Below are 15,021 nucleotides of genomic sequence, written 5' to 3'. Positions count from 1 at the left end.
TTTTAGGGACTCCGAAAATAGTCGGGGTCCTAGGAAAACTAATATTCATATAATTAAATTCATCGATATTTATATCACCATCAATGAATAGGTCGTATAGGATACCTTTAATCCGCCTGTATGCCCCATTCATTTCTTTAGTGGAACTAAGTTGATATGTAGAACTTTTTAAAATAAGTTCCATTTCATTGATGCAATCATCAATATTAAATATAGTAATACCCCCTCCTTTATCTGGCTTAAAAAATCTAACATTATTCATACTACTTAAATTAAATAAAGTCTCATGCTCAAATTTGGACAAATTGTGAGTTCTATGTCTCATATTTGCCCCCTTAATTGCTCGGAAATCTAACCTCACACATTTTCTCAAATATTTCTAGGGTAGGATGTAATGGGGGATTAAAAGAACTAGATACATAAAATGGTCTGGTCACTTGTTCAGTGTTATGAAATAAAATACCTAAATTTAACTTCTTAACAAACATTTTCAAATCAATTAAGGAATGTGCAATGTCCATATTCCTACTGGGAATAAAAGATTGACCACGGGACAACACTTCACAAATATTACTATCAAAAACTAAATCAGTATAGTTATAAACCACAACATCTTTCTTGTTGTTGTAATACAAAACGGGTCCATTTGTGGTCAAATGTGCACCAACTAATGACCCCTCCATTGACCCTTGTAATGGTTGTTCCTCCCTCTGGTAAAGGTGCCCCGACTGTAAGTTTGTTGTTGTGGACCCCAGTTCCTTCTCTGGTTTTGCTTTTGAAAGTTCTGTTGGCGTTGTATTAGTCTTTCTGATCTTCGTAAAGGTGGAAAAGATTCTGTTCCTAAAAAATCTGTATCGTCCTCATATACATCTTCATCTCTGTTAATATTTAAATTAATATTGTTGTCATTAGAGTAATCGGTAGCACCCAGTTTTAGTCCCCAGTGTTGTGAGATGGGTGGTGGGGGGTAAGCTGTACCTTGCCCATAAACATTTAAGTCCCGATCAAGTTTTTTGAATTTCCTGTCTCTGATTACTTTCATTTTTTCATCAATTGACTTGAAAATGCGAAGGTAGTCATAGTCATTATTACTAAAGGCACAATCTTTCTTAACCAATGTATCAAGTTCATTAGCTTGTTTAGTCAATACCTCTAATGTTTTTTTATTGTCGCTGATAACTAATTTCATATAATCAGTTCCAAACTTGTCAAATAACTTAATGAGGTCTAGGTGCAAAGGAGAATTTGCTATGAGGCCCATGGGAAATCTCCAAACACGTAGCCCCTTTGGGACAATATTCTTATTTATATATTCCTGAAAATAATTATTGTCCATCTGTAATTTTTTTATTTTTAGTAAAACATAGTCCAAATCAGCCAGTTTATCACTAAATGTTTTAGACGTACCTGGGGTACTATTGATTGTAGATGAAAATCCTTTGCTGTTTTTTATCCACGTTAAAAAAATCATCACTCCTGCTGGCGTTTGAAATCACTGAAGTAGAAGGTTGATTATTTATTCCTGCATCCATTCAACCAGAAATAGAAGAACCTCTCATATTAGACTCATCCAAATCCGACCCATTAATGTCCACCAATGGGTTTGAGTGAAGAGTAAGGTTAGAATACTGAGACAAGTTACGCTGCTCCATTCTATCCATATGGTCAGTTAATTTTTGAATTAGTTGCGTTATAGAATTAAACATGTTTTCAGAAGTAGTTTCTGGTGCTGTTTCGGTCTCCGTCTCAGCCACATCCATGTCGAAGTAACCAAAACAATAACAGCCAAAAAGAAACAATCCAACCAAAAAAACAAAATCACGGATAGACTGAAATGTTTAATAAAGCAAACAAATAGCGTAGTATACAAAAAATATTCCAGTAAGCGCTTTAGTTTAGCTCCTGCTAAACTTTCTCCAACTGATCTAATACATCACTTCCTGTGTATTAAATTTTGCTTTATTAAATGTTTCAGTCTATCCGTGATTTTGTTTTTTGGTTGGATTGTTTCTTCTTGGCTCTTACGGTTTTCCTGTGTGACCTTTTTACTCATTGTTTTAGACAGTACCAAACTTAAGGAAAGATGACCACAATTCAAGGATCCTGATAGTTGTACAGAAATAAAACAAAATCAGTACATTAATGTTAAGGACAGCTATAGAATGTAATTGACTCCATTATGACAACAACAAAAAAAAACATTAAAAATACGTTATCCTAATGTAAGCCACATAGCATTCATGACATACATTTACACAGAAATGTCTCAGACAACTATGGATATTTCCATGTGTCATTCAATAACTTATAATATGTGCTTCATATCTGCAAGGCTATTTGTAATATATATATTTATGGTAAACTCAGAGACAACTGTGGATATCTATATAGTACATGTGCCATTAAAATATATATTGGCTTGGACTTATGGATTCCGACGAAATCTATAAATATCCTAATAAAAAGTTAAAGGAAAGGCAATCATGACCACATTGCCATAGCTAACAGTTGCTAACAATAGGTTTGGAACTTGTGTGGGAAACACAAGCAATGCATACACCCAAGGAAGTGGGAGACAGAAAAGAAGATGTTCATGTTCATCACCAGGTTCAGACCTCCAGTAAAAAACACAAAGACTTTATTGCTTATCACAAACTTTTTGCCCTCCTGGACTTGAATTAAAGCATCCCTTCACCCCCCTTAAACAACACTTATCATCTTGCTCTATTCCTAACTGGCCCCATCCACTGCTGTGCCTCTCTCATACATCTCCTGTATACCTAAGTGATAAACCTTCTACATACACCAATTTGGAACAAGCAGCCTAAATAGAATCAAACCTACACTGTGATCTCTGTCATAAGCTATTACCACTATCCTCCTATACAATACTAATATCTTCCATCCCCTCCTACATTATTTTATAGCATACTTCAATATATCTCTCAAACTCTTTACAAATCTAATACCTAAATGTATTTAAACCAGAATGCTAAAATCTTCCTTCCTACATAATTTTAAAACTAACTTCATTACCTGTCTTGAACTCATTGCAAAACTTCTAAAATGAAACAACACTAAATTTTCCAATAATGTTTCACTTCTGCAATATCAATTGATTTACTTCTGCAAGATTTTATAGCTAGAACAACTGTATAGACTTATAATTGTTGATGTAAATACTTTACTGTATATACCTGTCTTGTAATTATGTTTTGTCGTTTCATGAGAAATGTAACTGTTTTTCTAAGAAGTTTCTGAAATTCACTTGTTAATATAAATGAACTGTGGTAGAGCTTTTCTCCCAAGGTCTCCACCAGTGTCGGCTTGTGCTATTGGGCTGCAGGACTGCAGCCCCCTCCTCCCCAGAGCTGTACAAAAGAAAGAAATGAATAAAAAAAAAATAAACAATAAAACAAAAAAAACCCCAAAAACAAACACAAGTCCCAGAACTCACACATGTGCACTCATAGCATTTCCTGAGTCCAGAACTCACGCATGTGCACATTGCAGCATTTCCAGTGTTCGGACTGCTACTGAACCAGTCCGGAGCATGTGTGCAGAATCCAGACTGGTGGTAAGACAGTCCAGATTAGGGAGATAGTCTGCAACAGCAAAGATCCCAGAAGCCCAGTTACAACTGCATAGACTGGAAGGGGATTGGACTGTGATGTCTGCAGGCTGGTGTCTGCTCTCGTGGGAAGGACAGGACTTTGGATCTCTAGCAGGGCTTTTGTGTTTGAAACTGGAACTTGGCTGGAATTAATGAAGCTGTTGTTTATACTAACAGAAAGTGTGCATGTGTGTAACGCCCCAGAAGCTAGAAAGCAGTCAGGAAATATACCTGGTGGCTAGACTCAAACCCTGTATCTTTGGCAGTAGCTTGAATTCCCTACCCACCACCACTTGTGAAATTTTTGCCTCATTTTTGTTCTGTTTCTCATAAAATCTGTGATTTTTTCTGGATTTTAAATTCACTAAATAATGACAGACATTTGAATTTCAGACGTTGTATTCTTAAGAAAGTACATGGTAACACAACGCCTTTTATTCTAGCAATTTTCTGTTTATAAGATCAATATTTGAAATGTGTCCCAGTTTTTGGGGCTGTATTCCCCCATTATTGGCTTTGTCCATGTTTTTTCTGGTAGCAGGTTGAGAGCTATGGTGAGAACTGAATTCACTGAATATGTTTGGGGGCTGCATTCCTCCATTATTGGCTTTGTCTAGATGTTTTGTGCTACGAAGTTAAGAGCTATGGTGAGAACTGAATTCACTAAATGATAGCCATTAAAGTTTCAGTCTACCTATCTTAAAAAAAAACAGCTGATTTGGCATAGTGGTATATTGCTCTGACTGTAGTGCACAAGGTCCTAGGTTCAAAACTTGGCAATGGAATGCATGGTGGTAAATCAGCATTTTATTCTAGCAACTTTCCAAGATTATGTAAGAAATGTTTAAAATTTGTCCCTAGATTTTGGGCTTTTGTCCACCTGCCCAATAAATTTTGGCTTTTTCCAGATTTCTAGTACTTCAAAGTTGAGAGATACAGCTCGGTGTTGAGTGCATTTTCCAAGGAGCTGAGACTTTGAAAAGAAGTTTAGTGCTGCTTATGTTGTGTCTGCTTGTGTTGTTAATAGCACAATGGGTAGTATATTTGCTTTTGATGCAGAAGACTGTGTGTTCTACTCCCACAGTATATAGATGCATTACTAATATTGCACCGTGTTGTACTTTTAAAGGGGATGGATGCTGCAGTCCTGAGAATGTCATCTTTGGTGGAGATACCTAGTAACGATGACCCTGTTATCAGTTTGCCATCCATTACCTATTGCAATATTACTAGCATATCATTTTTTAATGTAGCATAGGCAATTTATTCCTCAAGAGCAACAGGCACTTTATTTGTAGATGAAACAATGAAATATAAAGTTGTGTGCTAGCAGCAACATCTTCATTAGTTATAGATCTCTTTAATGTGGAATTATTTAGATGACTTTTACTTCTGCAGAGATTGTGCATATTTACTAATACTGGTGGATTGTAGAAGTTTGAGTAGACTTTTATGATGGAAATGTTCTGAGTTGGGCAGTTTTGTCACTATTGGTGCATGCATTTTGTTTCATTGTTTACTGGAAAAATGTTCAAAACAATTAATTTAAAATGCCCTCTAACAACTCTACTTTATTATACAAGGAATATAATTTAATACAATCAGGAAGGTGTATCAAAGAACACATGTATGTTTCCTGTGCGAGGGGCCTATGATTTCAAAATAGCCCAAAGGTAATCTTTATCTGCCACTGGCCAGATATATTTTCTATGAATGCTGGTTTTGATGCTGTTTCAGTGAATGTGAGTTTGAAGGGCAGAGAAGTTTTAATGCTAAGTCTATTGTCATTGTGAAACTGCATTGCTTTGTTTAGCAGATGACTGTTAGTGTTTGTGCTGTAAAATGTAAAATAAAACTTTTAAATGAAATCCAAATCATCGTAGAAGTAAAGCAGTATGAACATTACAGTGTTTATGGTAAATGGGGCAAAATAGCCAAGTAATGGGACATTGGAATAGCTGCAGTGGGAAGCCCAATTCGACCATGATTTTGTGAGGGAGGAAGGGTGGCAAACTTAGCCACAGCTGAACTATACCTCTCAACTGTCCAGATTTTTGCAGAATGAATAGATTTTTGCTTCTTATTTTTGGTTTGTTCCTCATAACATTTGTGGTTTTCTGGCAAATCATTTAGGAATGAAGTCACTAAATAATGACAGACATTGACTTTCAGACTTCAAACCCTTCAGAAAAATGCATGCTAAAGCAAGACCAGTTATTCTGTCAAATGTCTTAAGTTTACACAAGAGTAATATTTAGTACTGTTTGCATGTTCCCCCACTATATTTGGCCTTGTCCAGATTTCCTGCTTTAAGAGCTTGAGAGGTACAAGCAAATAAATCACTTTATAGAATTTGGTATATCCAGACCCTTAAGTGTCCCTGATTTTGGCTCAAAATATTGCTCTCCCCCTAATAATCTCTCTGCAAAATGACAAATTTGGAAGAAAATGTGGAGGGTTTACAATTAATAAATAATTGTAATGATCAGAGTAATAGATTACTTTTAATTTCAGAAATGCATGTAGATTCTCTTATTTTGTCAGCTGCTCAAATTAACAGTACTAATATTAAAAAAAAAATGACCCTTCTTTGACATGTTCCCAGCTGTATTGTGTGGCTATTTTATATTTTTGCATCACATTTTTGGTCTATTTTTCATAAAAATGTGGTTTTCTTGCAAATTAGTGGCAAATCAGTAAAGATTGACGTTAGAAAATAATGACAGACATTTGAGTTTCAGATTTTATACCCTTCATAAAATTCATACTAATGCAAGAACACCTTATAAGATCAATATTTAAACATTGTCCTTATTTTTGAGCCTTTGTCCCACTTCTATTTATGGCTTTATCCAGATTTCTTGCTCTGAGGTTGAGAGGTATGACCAATGTGTCAGGGCCATCACCATCAGCCAGAGACATTTCAAATTGTGACATACTTGCTGCACCCCACTCCCCCACGTAGTGACTGTGGATATGTCCAAGCAAGGCAAGGATCAGTTATGCAGTGTAAGGGTGCAGAGTATCCTCTCATTCAAGGTAGACACAAGTACTACTGTGGCTTTCCATCTGTCCTTGATTTTGATGAATGTTCTGGTTTTCTGTCATATTTTTATACTGCTGATTTATGCTTCTTCTTATTCAGAAAATGAATGCTGTTGCAGTGCCCCATTGCTCTGTGTTTAAGTACTAATGCTTTAATGACCATCAGGTAAGCTTGTCTGAGATTGTAAGATGCAAGAAAGCTTTAATAAGCATACTTTTAAAGAATTACCAACATTGAAAGACTTTTTGTTGTTGCCATGCAGATAATATTTACATAACTAGATTGCATATAAGCCTTAGGTATTGAAATGCATATGACAGTATTTGTAATAAAGGACAGGATTACAGTATTTTCAGAAGCTCATTACATTTGTTGGAGACTAGCAGTCATCTTTGTAGGCTTTACCCATAAATAAACAGAATGTCAATCTATCATGTGTGGTCCATAACCTGTGCAGTAATCCTTTAACCAATTTATCTTGAGCTTGTTTCTTGTTTGCTGTTCATTTTTTTCTTTGATCTTGTTTTCCCCATGAAACAAGTAAATAGTTGTGAGGCAGTAGGTCTTTTTTGGCCAAGAAACATTTTTACAAGTGGTACTATCACAGACATTGTTACTTCCAGCATGTTACTTGGCACTTTTATAAATCTGAATATAAGGAAAAGTGATATGAGTTGAGAGCTGCTTGTTTTTTATACTTGATTTTGACTGGCATTCCAGTAATGTATTTAAAAAGTAATTTATTTTTTCATGCCTCACAACTTTTTTGTTTCCATCTAGATATTAAGTAAGCTGTCATGTAGCCAATGCCTTGAAATATTTTTTTTTCTTCTACACTTCATTTTGTCTTGATTGGACTCTCATAATGATGGTTTGGCACCCAGGTCAGTGTACTTAATTAAAGTCCCAGTTTTTGCCTTTTTTAGCAAAACCCTACCCCATTCTGATTGGCCACACCCATTCATCTGTCTCCTGCAGCCCCCCTTTGATTTGGAGCCACCAGCTACCACTGGTCTCCACTAAAAATGGGCTCTACCCAGTTAGACTTTCCTGGTCAACACAGGCAATAAAATAACTAAATGAATAAATAAATAAATAAACATTTAAGTAAATAAATAATAAGATGCGGGGTATGGGTGAAAAAGAGGGACACACAAGAAGGATGTTAGAAGTGTAAAACCTGAGGGAAAGTCAGAAGAGCATGGGGCAATATATATATATATATATATATATATATATATATATATATATATATATATATATATATATATATATAATATATATATATATATTATTTTGGTTGAATATGCCCCATTTTTTAATAATAGAAGAAAAGGTAAACATAGGGAAAGAGGATGTGAAGGTAATCACAGCAGGTATACCCACAGAACAAACAGCACAATAAAAGACAGACAAAGGTTGGAAAAAAGCAGCAAGGGCAGATAAGTTACACAGACATCACACTGCACAAATTTGACTAACAGGGTGGGGATGCATGCCATCCATGATGTAATGCAGAAAAACATATCTACCTATGTACTATCATGCTAAGACATGTTGCAAACTATGTGGTAGTCATACCTGGATGTGTATAAAAAATGGTAGATGTCTCTTCCTGGATAATAAAGTAGGATCACAGTGCACATTAGATACATATACACGTATCCCATTATTCCATCAGCAGTGTAGGTGCAAGCCAAGCAACATCACAGATGAGCAAATGCAGGTCTAGCCATGGTAGATAACTCCAGAGGACAGAACCAAATCTATGAGCATGCATGTGAAGGGCAAACAACCAAACACACTGCTAAACAGAAGTACTACAGAAAAGCAACAAATGCTGATACTTACACAAGTAGGTGGACACAAGCAAAACAAATGTGTAGTAGAATGTGTGTATGTTATCCACATACGCCTTGTCAAAGGCAGCACACAGGTGTAGATGTGCATGTATGTCTGTCAGTGGCATAAATGGATTGTACATGAAATCAAGGTCAATACACATACATACATACGCCAATGACATGTAATAATATTTTCAAAAATGTAACAGTACAGCATAGTTAATACAGCAGGTTGCACACATGGATGTGAAAAAAGTACACTGGGTAATACACAAGTATAATGAGAATAAGGATGTGTTGCAAGCATTAGCCAACAACTTGTGTGCACATGTCCTAAATTGTAAAATGAGCATACATGTGGCACATGTTCACTGTGTCAAATTAATAAATGGCAATTGGCAATAGTTTTAAAAAGGCATATATACCGACAAAAGGTAATACGGAAATATGAAGGTGGGAGGGAGGTGGACAATCTGGGCCCACATCAGGGTAAAGCAGGACATGGTAAACTGGCACAATGCAAATGCATGTGCAAAGCACATGGAGTGCTGTAGAAGTCACATAGACATACATTTAACCAAATGGAAAATGTATGTCAGATAGCCAGATGGATTGCTGATGTTCACAGAACTGGACATATATAAAACACACATACACAATAATGTACAATCATCCTCCCTCTGCCCCGCACACTCCAATATTCTTCAACCTTATACCCCCCCAGACCCCTTAGATCTTCTACCCCAAACCTTATTTCGGCCCACAAACCCAAGCGCCCAGCTGGTCAGCTCTTACTCTCCTTTTCCCTTGCTAAAAAATGGAATGCCCTGCCCTCTACACTGAGGACCTGTGACAACCTACACTCCTTCAAAACACAACTCCACTCCTACCTGCATAGTCACAGAAAATGTAACTGCACACTTCACTCTATACCTCCCATGCTCCCCTCTTCCTTCTCTCCTGGCTAACCTTCATACCTTTCACATTTCTCTCATAGTCATATATTGTTAATGTAACTAATATCTACATCCAACCCTATGCTTATTGCCTATCATCCTCCAGGACATTTTTCTTTAACCTCCTAGTTGCTTAATTGAAGGACTACCTACTTGAATGCATTTTATCAGCTGTTTGGAAATTCAACCCTTTTGTACGTAAATCAAATTTATCTTTGTACTTTATTTGTATTTTTTACTTGCATTATCATTATGTGTTGTAACATTGTATTGTGGAGCTTTTCTCCCCGGGCCTCCACTGAAAACGGGCTCTTGAGCCCAGTGGACCTCCCTGGTCATCAAACTGGAATAAATAAATAAATAAATAAATGTCCAGAAAATTGTCTCTATCCTGGTTGTGTCAACATCTCCTCCGGGGGTGCAGGCAGGATGTCTCAGGCAGGGGTGTGTCCAGGTACTTCAGCATTGTTGTTGTCATCATTGTCACAATCATCTTGAGAAGAATCTCACATGTAAACATTGCTGCCTTCAGATCAGAACATCATCAGGTATCATGCTCTGTAAAGGTTAATTGCAAAACACAACAATAAATAAAAACAAATGTCTATCACACAGAAAGGTCCCATGAATATCATAACACAACACAATATGATTATGATTATAACTTACATAGTGACTGAGATACGTCCACTATGGACAGAGTTACCTATGGTCCTATATGTCATACTCCTAAAAGAGACAACTGTATTCTTTTCTGAACAATTGTATATGGTTAGACACACACATGGGTCATTAGCTTTGTAAAAATGTATGAATGCTCAAATCAAAATATTGTACTTTCTGTATTTGATGATTTATATGAAATGCCACAAAGTGTTATTGTTAAAATAAGGAGAAAGTGATCTGACAATATTGTGGACAATAGGTAAGCCATATGGCAAATTTCTGATACAGGCAGCATGTTATTTGGCTGAACACATATCAATATAATGAATACAACACTAAACTCAATGTGATATGCTCAGTCAACATTGCCAACAGTATTGGATGTGTACAACTGTATGCATTATCTGAAAAACTATCAGCAATCAGTACTCTGAAAAAAATAAAACTTTGTGAATCTGCTTGCTGATACAGAACTGTTGGAATCCAATGGGTATCTTCTCAACTGTCAGTCAATGTACACTATAACAGTCGGGTTAAAAAACACCTAATGGGTTGGAGACAGATGCGATACCAATGTTGACCTGCAGGGTGTGCTGAATATGAACTGCTGCAATCAAACTGGTATCAAGTGTGAGTCAACATACACAATAATTATGAGTTTAAAAAACACCCAAAGGGTTGAAGACTGATACAATAACAATGTTGACCCATGGGGTGCGCAGATTGTAAACTTCTGCAATAAAATGGTACCTGCTGAAATGGCAGTCAACCTAGCCTGTAACTGTGTTTTGCAAAAACACCCAAGATGCCTGAGGCAGACCATACCACAATCTGTAAACTCTGACATAGTAGGTATCAATTCATTCTGTGAAGAGGCAGGTCACATACAATAAATCATACACCAGAAAACACAGCCAGACATACACGCATACTAAACCATACATCAGTCAAAGCATTTACACTTCAACATGAAGCAGCCACCTTAAAAGATATGTGACAAATTCACAAAAGAAGCTGTCATTTAGGTTTTGGGGTACATTTAAAAATTCTGCACTGAAAAAAATGTCTCCAAAGTACATAAAAATCAACATTGTTAGACTTTATCCATGGTTATAAGCACAGCTGCATGTAATGATTTCAGTTACTTTACTGATGCATGAAGGGTACATCTGCATTCTAATCAATAAACATGCTATTGTGAAAAATGCAGGCCTAAAAATAGGGGAAGATGCATTTCAGTTCATAAAATATGTAAAATAATCAACATACCTCTATCCCTGCACTAATCTTCAAGTCTGTGCATCCACATCCACTCGATGTAAATGTCTCTGTTCCAACTGTGATCCTACTCACCTGAAATAAAAAAAAATAGAATGTATGAAAAATGCACTCTACAGATAACACTGATACACATTTCTCAACAGAGGTTGTAGATATTTCTTTCTGAAGAACATCAGATAAGCACAATACACAGGTGATATTTTTACATTGAGGTGTTAACATCTTTCAACACAGATTAGAGGACATAAGATTCCAACCTGCAACACAATCTACAACCAAATTACAAGCTTGAGATTAATCTACCTACTTAACAGATCTTAACTGAGAAAGTATATTCTGCAGGCTGTGAAAAGAGTTTATGTTATGACATTATCTTGATGGTGGATGGTCTGCTAATAATGTTCTTTTTAGGATTGAAAAGTATGAATGTGCTGCGCATGTAGCTAAATAGTTGGAAAAATGCATTAATGTTTTCATTGTGTTCAGATGCATTAATGGTAATGAAGTGCTTACATTCCTCAGGCAGTGTGAAAGTGTCATGCTTCTCAGCTTCTGTGAACAGAACCATACATGTTGCTGTACATTATGGCTATACAAAGGTATATTTGAGGGCCATTATTCCTTGTTAAATTGGACTTCACTAGGAAAATACATACATATTCCATCTTCTACATTTCAGTTGTTAGTCTGCCTATCCCGGTCCCTAAAAATTTGAGGATAATTTTGTTCTACAATTGACTTCAATATTTCCTGAAAAAACAGACATCCATAGCATTTTTACAAAGTATACAATATTAACCAAAAAATTGCTCAAGCATATAACAGGATTTAACAAGATGTACTGCCCCTACAGTTAAATAGCTGATGTTAATGGAATGTTACAGATTACGGGTATAAAAGTAGGAATTTGGAGTTATTCACAACAAGGCTCAAAATATACGTTAATAGCAATAACTGTAATATACTTCTATAAGTAAATGATATGGGTATATTAAAGCAAGATGTGTCTCCTTTCCAGATTTGAACACACAGCCTACCAAGACATACTAGCTTGTTTCCTTACAAGCCGAGCTACTCTTGAAAAAGCAGGCATTGCTCTCCAAACACTATTATTCAACAGCTTATGTTAACAGAGCATTATGGATTACAGCCATATTCATAGAAATCCAAAGACTATATCAGTAAGTCATTACCATGTGCAACATTAACTTTAATATGACTCTTCCAAAAAATGTTATAAATGGAGATGACCTAGGTAACTGGTGTAATTATATGTTTTCTCTATGTGGTTTAGATCCCACAACACAGCAGAATTTAGACATCCTGATCATTTGCTTTACAGGCCAAGTTATATGTCAGCACATTATTCTTAAAACAACAGGTACTGCTCTACAAACCCCGTTATTAGAAAGCTGATGTTATCAGAACATTTTTAGTGTGTCATTACCATGCACAATATAAGCATTAATATGAAGTAAAGTATTGCAATTCGGTTTTTCCAAAAATACTATGTGTGAATTTGACATGTTCAGATATATGCTTCCCCTATGTGGTTTGGAACCCACAACATACCAAAGTTTAGACATGCTGGCTAAGTGTTTTACAGGCAAAATTAACTTTCAGCAAGGGTTTCATTGTATAAAACAGGTACTGCAGGTATTTATTAGAAATCTTATAGTAAATGGATGAATATGGAAAATGAATGCAATTTTGCAATGTTCATGGTAAAGAAATTACAGCTATCAACACATAACTAAAAAGCATATGTGTAAGCAATGTGACAAGCATTACTTTTTAAATTAAATAAACATATCTGTGCAATTGCTTAGGAGGAATGATGTAAGAAAGTTATGCATGTATTTGTATTGCAACTTGTAATGGTCCAATATGTGATACAGTGGAACTATAATGGAAAACTATGAAATGCGCATTCATCCATAGGCTAGGTGCTATAGGGGTCTGTGATGCATGAGAACAGAGGCTATGTGAAATTATATAGTTAGATGTTGTAAAGCATAAGTACATCTACAAAGGACATACTAATGGATATTATGCACTTTACTAAATAAAGTAACTCCATGGGTATTGAACCTATAGTTGAGGACAGTATTTATTATGTCCACTTAATTATCACAGCAGCTAATACATGGTTATAAAAACATCTGTCTAATATATACATGGTACAGAGAAATATCTGCAAAACCTGTAGCAAAGCTCAGCTATACATAGAATATTGGTACTTATTGTGGAGATCTTCAGAGCGCGAGGTACACTGGCAATTACTAGAATTTCTGTTATGGTGATTACTAAATGTATTAAAGTTACTTGTTTCAAAAGGTATACATTTAAATTCATATTTACTCAAAATGGTAATTTTAGCAAAAGTTGCCATACATTACTGGAGTGATGTTGCCTTGACTTTTATGCATACAAGTATTTTTCTTCAAAATAGTTTTTTTTAGTCCCATATGCAGTTGTCTAGACAGACTTTCATTGCAAATGTTGACAGTATATAAAGGATGGTTTACAGATCATCCACAATTCTTACTGGCAATTCCGTGCACCCTGTGGTGTAGCTATAGAAACCTATGGATTCTCACACTATCCATACTTAATATGTGATGTTGATATTACAGATATAGCACTGTTGCTGTTATGGATATGTCTTCAATGATGATTATTTACAAAGGTATTATCAGTACTGAGACTAGAATACCCCACAGGGTGCTTGAAGACATGTGAGGTGCATACATCCTACACACCATGCAACATTTCCCTGTCTATTCTTGATCTGTCAATTATTTCCTGATCAGAGTGCTGTCTTACTTATGTTGGTTTTCTATGGATAGGATACATTTGCAGATTGTTCTCCAAAATAGCTTGTAAAATGCTTGTCTACTCAAATGCATTCATTGCTGCTGGCATTGTTAAAGTTTTGCTGTGGAATTTGTACTGATTATATTGCAGTACAGCATAAACTTCTATTTATGATAGACAAACACTGGAGGCCTCCAGCTGAGTGCTTATATGGAGGTATTAAAAGAATCGTCTTAGTACTTCACTACATTTCATTGTCATTGGGTGCATATGCTGTGATTTGGAATCTACAAAGAGCCCATAATTACTCTGTGCTTAACTGATTAGCAAATGTGCTTGAATTTTAGTAGTGTTTGAATCACGTCCACCCTCAATTTGCCTGCGTCTTCCTCCAGTGTATTACACTGTGAGCAAAGTGCCTTTTGGAATTTGGCCCATTATTTTCTCAGATTATCTCCTCTGTCAAAAGCAGAGAAATGAGACATTTTCTTTTAAATGAAAATTTTCTCTTACATTGATTGTTCTGATTATTTATAGATTCTCAAGACACCTTCATTACTAAATCTTATATTTAACTAATACACATAGTGCTACATAAAAGCTAGATTTTTGTGTCATGCTCTGTAGTCCATGAATCATCTTAGATGCTGCAAAATATACTTTTTGCACCTTTTCTAAACAAAACTTGTATACAGCCTATGTACTTCTATAAGAACTAGTTGTGTACATGGATAAATCTAAAACTATGTTCAGACTAGACTCATTAATGAAGTGGCTTCAAACTGTATACATATGACT

The sequence above is a fragment of the Protopterus annectens genome, chromosome 6.part0, assembly GCF_019279795.1.
Source record: "Protopterus annectens isolate FY-2018-M chromosome 6.part0, PAN1.0, whole genome shotgun sequence".
NCBI classification, from domain to species: domain Eukaryota; kingdom Metazoa; phylum Chordata; order Ceratodontiformes; family Protopteridae; genus Protopterus; species Protopterus annectens.
This window is presented reverse-complemented; position numbering follows the sequence as displayed.